The 5967-nt window shown below is 30.4% G+C and overlaps 1 pseudogene; it reads right to left on the bottom strand.

Annotated features, from left to right (window-relative positions):
- Nucleotides 1–824: 824 nt before the first annotated feature.
- Nucleotides 825–3146, bottom strand: LOC107458379 (uncharacterized; annotated as a pseudogene).
- Nucleotides 3147–5967: the final 2821 nt, after the last annotated feature.

Raw genomic sequence — 5967 nt, 5'->3', positions numbered from 1 at the left:
CAAATCTAACGTAATAAATACAAATCCTATTTTATAATAACTAATAACAAATACGAATAAAACCTAAATTACCATATGATAACCAAAACGTAAATCCTACACTAAGTTAACCCTAAACCTTAAATTAGCATATAATAATCATCTCCTAAATTCCTAAATTAATATAGGTTTAATTAATCTGTTGGTCCCTATAGTTTCGCAAAATTTTCAATTAGGTCCTTATACTTTTTTTTCCTTTTAATTGGGTCCCTATACATTTTTTTTTTCAATTTAGTCCCTCTTAACGTTAAACGTTAAAAAAATATTAGTAAATTGTGAAATTACTTGTATACCCTTAGGGACCAAATTAAAAAGAAAAAAATATAAGGACCTAATTGAAAATTCGGTAAAACTATAAATATTCAATAAAAGATATTTCTATAATCCTTTTTCAATGATTCTACAACATGAAAGATATTCTAATATTTTATTTTATTTTGTCACTATCATTCTTTTGCTTATTTATATATAAATTGTATCAAAAATATCTTTTTTGTTATTTTTAAAATACCTTATCTTAAGAACATAAAAAAAAGAATGGATAAAATAAAATAAAAATAATAATAATAAATATATATAATTCAGTTCCATCCTTCGATTATTCATTATGATAATGTAATATTACATTTGGCTCAATATAAAAGAAAGGGAATGCAACTCCAAAACCATCTCTAGCCAAGTATGGTATAGGCTTGACAATTATATGATCTAGCTCTGACATCAACATATTTTTTAGTACTAGAACATGAAAATTCAACCGAGTCTAGCATATAATAAGAGCCTTAGTTTAAACAGAATTCATATTTAGATATTATTCGACCAGTTAGCAGCACTCCCAACCCTTGACATGCCAGTTGATTCCTTCTTAGCCTCATCCACTTTGAAAGTTGCACCACACACCTGACCAGAACTGTCAATTCTTGGGATAGACTTCAGCTCATTAAGTGGATGCTCAAAATTGCTCAAACATCCAGATATTGTAAAGAAGAATCCTAAACAAGCAGCAATACAAGTTATTTTTTACCGCATGATGTATAATTTGGAATAATAAGAGGACCTTGAAATAGGACAGATATTGCAAAGTAAACCATAAAAAACAAAGGTAGGTGAGGAAAAAGAAAATATCTATGTACCTACATTTTCCATTCCTGGGTTACCAACTCTTAATTTCTTTCTTTCCCGAGTAAGGATATTGATATAGCATTCTAAAATTCTTAAACATCCTTCTAAATGCTAAATAAAATAAGAAGTATATAATTTCAATGTTATGAAAACTTTAAAAGCTAATAGGTTCTTTTATCATTTAGTTAAGATGCTTAAAAGAACCACTAGGAGGATAAATAATTTCTCTTCTTCCCCTTAATTCACTTTTCGCGAGCATATCTTTAAAACGTGAATTCTCACAGAAAATACTCAGCACAGCAGGCATAAAATAGTCACCAATTCTTCACATAAAATTATTTTAATAATACCTTTAGAAAATGGTGCAGAAGATGTCCCACAGCTCTTAGTTACAACCTCTTTCTCATCTGCAAGAACAAGATTTTCATCAGCATTAGCTCTTCAAAAGAAGGGAACACACCCATCAGCATCCTGAGAAAGAGCAAGAAGATGCATTGTACCCCAGGGTATAGTCATATAGAAGCCAATTACCGGCAAATAAATATGAGAGCAAAATAAATAGACCAAGGATTACTCACTGCAACAATAAACGCGATTTTAGAATCACTGTCAAACAGAATAAATGCAAATTTGCCTTAGAAATCTCTCATGACCTGAGCAGCAGGATAGGAACCACGATCTCTGAGAGTCTTGTATGCCTCTATGACAATGATCAATCAAACTCATAATCAATTAATTATAGATAAAATACATAATCAGAACTCATAATTAATTCAACTCTTTCAAAGGCATTTAATCAAACACCTTATCTCCAATCTCACCTCTTTCCTTATTTCTAACATAATCAATTAATTACAGATAAAATACATAATCAAAACTCATAATCAAAATTTTTTAGTACAATTAAAACTAATTTTAGCAAACTAAGCTTCACAATTAGATCAATTGATTCTCCTTGTCATTCAAGATGCTGGTTACCTAATCAAATAAAGTCAAATTATATATAAGCGACAACCAAAAATAAGCATAAGCAAAATTAGAGGTATTTAACAATCAAGATTTCTCAACATTGTACCTGAAGCATTAGAATCGAGAGAGGATGCCGTTTGACTACTAGTTGTTTTAAGCATAAAATTTCTCCCATTCTTAGTATAGTGGGAGGAAGACATTATTAAGAAGAATTATTATCCAACGCTGACAGAAACCCACATGTTTCCGATCTTTGCAATTCAAACAAATAAAAGCCATCTGACTGTTTCCTTCCCACATGCCACCTGGTCCCTTCATCTCCTATGATCCAACAGTTGAAAAACTAAAACAAAATTCAATCATCACTTGTTGTTGCATCACCAACAAAACCCAAATTCAGTAGAAATACCTGAAACTTGCCACCATGGTAATAAAATCCGAATCTCCCATCACTACATTAAAAAAAAAAAAGAAACAGAGTCCTAATAAAGCAGCATCATCCCAGCAACAACAATCAACAATCAACAATAAATTTAATTCATCATCAGCAAAAAATTAATTTATATGTCAATTCACCAATTAACAAAATTTTTGTATATAAATATTCATATTGTAAATCCTAAATTACTATATCAAAATAATTCAGAAATCAATTCAAAAATTAGGTACTCAACCAATGCCATATTTTTTGAAAATTAAAATTAGCATGAACATGTTACATCAAGTTTTAAAAGTTGGAAAAAAAATTAAATGCTATATGTTACCTGTTTTGTGACAGATCGAATACAGGAAGATCGAGGAGAGGCGTGGCGCGGGGACAAGAGGCCAGACGGGAGGTCAGGCACGGCAAGGCTCGGTGCAGTGCGGTACGGCGCAACGACGTCAGGCGAGGCAAAGCACCGGGAGGGACGGTGACGACTTAGATGGAAAAATAGCGCAGAAGATCTCCGAACAGAATAACGCAGAACAAACCAACGTAGAGAGAAGGAGGCGACGGACGGCCGACCACCAAGCATCCGCTGCAGACGATGCCACAGATGGATGAAGACGATGGACCGACGTAGGAGATGATAGTATGGGAGGATTATTTTGGTATTTCAGAAAATAAGTGTGAAAGAGAATTAGAGATTTAAGAAAAAGTTAGAGAATCTTTAATTTAAGAACGGAATATTCCGTTAAATCTAACTGTTTGGTCACGGTAGGGACCTAATTGAAAAAAAAATTAGTGCAGGGATCCAATTAAAAGGAAAAAAAGTAGAGGGACTTAATTGAAAATTTCGCGAAACTATAGGGACCAACAGAGTAATTAAACCATTAATATATAACATGTAAATAAATTTTAAATTATAATTTATATAAAAGGAAGATACATGGAACCTGACGGCGACGGAGGGAGATGCAGCGGCAGCGATGTTGGACGACGACGGAAAAATGGCTGGTTTCCGTGAGAGGGAGAAGTGGTGGTGAGAGATCGGTGTTGGAGCGGCGGTGAGAACGGGTAGAGATAGAAACGGAGAAGAGGGATTTAGAGAGAGTCTTTTTGAAATGAAGGGGGAGAGCGTTCGCGCCCTCAATTTTAAGTTTGATTAATTACCGTCAGATTTCACTCATTGCGTGTCTCCGAAACACAACATTTAGTTAAAATAGCTTACTGTTAGATTTTATCGACGATAAATTCGACATTAAAGTTCGTGCCTATTCTCTTCCATTTTCTGCCAAGTATTACTCACGTATTTATCGTCGAAAAAGTTAATCTGTCGGTAATTAATTGACGTAACGAATTTTATAACAATTTTTCATAAATCTATTGATAAATCCGACTGTAACTCGAGACGTTAAATTCGACGGTACTCGAAATACTTTTTGTAGTGTTAGTAGCTAATTTTTAGTCATGGTTGTATAAAATTAGGTTTGATTTAGTAAAATATTTTGAAAAAATATTTGTACTTTTTTTTTAAGAGTACAAATACCTCTTTTATATTTGGTATATTAAATAGATGATTGTATTTATAAATTTTAAAAATTTGAGATGCTTGTATAAACACTCACCAGGAGAAAAATGCACATTTAAATCTCAATTTTCAGAGCCAATATAAGAAAATATAAGGGATATAACCAACCGCTAATACCGCTAAAGCTGAGGAAATATAAACAAATTAGATAAACAAAAATTTAACTCAATTATTCAAGTAAGTTGTTGTCCACTTCTTCTGGCTTCCACGAAGCCATAATAACTTGTGCAATTAGAAATTGTCTCGGCTAGCTAGAAGCATACAAGACTAAAGATAATCATGACAACTTCTTATTTATTTATTTATTTGTCTTCTAGTGTAATTGCCCAATGCAGGAGATGATATGCCACATAAATAAATGATAGTGCCATTAAAGATATATATAGCATGCATAATCATAGTAAAGAGGGTTCTTTTGTCGCCATGAAAAATAAAATACCTAGGTAGTAGAATAATTAAAAAAGTACTTATTATATGTTAGTACTTATAATTTTTTATAATTAGATTTTATATTTTTTTAATTAGATATTTATACTTATTTTTTAATTTTATAACTAAATCTTTTTTATATAAAAAATATTAAAATTAATATAATATTTTTTTAAAAACATATATAATAAAAAATCTAATTAAGTTTTTAATTATGAATACCTTCAATTTACGGAAAAATATTTATTCACTCTAATATTTTTTACATTAAAAAAACCTAATTATAAAATTAAAAACAGTATAAAGACTCAATTAAAATTATAAAATTAAAAATATAAAAATTTAATTGAACAAAAAAAATCTAATTGTAAATTTAATAAACTATCAAAATAATTACACCTTTAAAAAAGCACATAAATTGATGGATGTGCATTTTGAGTGATACTACATGTATAAGTGTTTTTGTAATCAAGTCTAATCAAACTGGTGTAAAGTCTAGCAAAAAATTGTGTGTATACATCATTACTCTTTTTTTGCACTTCCTGCAGCACACAAATTTTTGTTGGAAAATACAAAAGTTTATTAACGGCTAACATAAATTTTTGAAGCATAGCACAAAAATTTTTACATATAATACAAACTTATTGATATAGCAAATAAATTTTTACACATAGCACACAAATCTTTATATATAGCACATAAATTTTTGCTGCCAATATATTATGTTAGTTGGGTGAGTCGATGTTCTAGATATATAGTTTTCTAAAAATTTTTGTGCTGCACATCAAAATTTCTATGCTATGCACCAATAATTTTGAATTGTATATTAGAATTTATGTGTTGTGTGTATTTCATTGGTATTGGATAAATTTATGTATATAGTACACAAACTTTTACATATAGCACATAAATTTTTATTGTAAATATATTTTGTTATTTGGGTATTATGCGTATTTCATTAGTTAGAGAAGAAGAAGATGAAAAAGACGAGTACGATGATGATGATGATAATAAAAGAGGATGAAAAAAAAGAGAAAAAGAAATTTAAAATAATAATATCAAAAAGAAGAAGTAGAAGAAGAAGGAAGGAGAGGAAAAGGCAACCATGATGCGACAGCAATGACAACAACGACAATGACAATAATGTTGAACAAAGAAACACATAAAAGAAGAAGATAATGACAATATAATGACGATAACGATAACAATAACTAAGAACAACAACAATAACAACAACGTTAAACAAAGAAACGCGTAAAAGAAAAAAATAATGACAACGACAAAACGATAATGAAAAAAGAATAAGAAGACGAGTGTGCCCATGTGTGTCCGAAACGGAAGAGTGCACGAGAATTTAGTTAAAAACTTGATTCGAAATATGTTTGTACGCCTAGTA

This window comes from Arachis duranensis, chromosome 7 (genome assembly GCF_000817695.3).
Source record: "Arachis duranensis cultivar V14167 chromosome 7, aradu.V14167.gnm2.J7QH, whole genome shotgun sequence".
Classification (NCBI taxonomy): domain Eukaryota; kingdom Viridiplantae; phylum Streptophyta; class Magnoliopsida; order Fabales; family Fabaceae; genus Arachis; species Arachis duranensis.
This window is presented reverse-complemented; position numbering and strand designations above follow the sequence as displayed.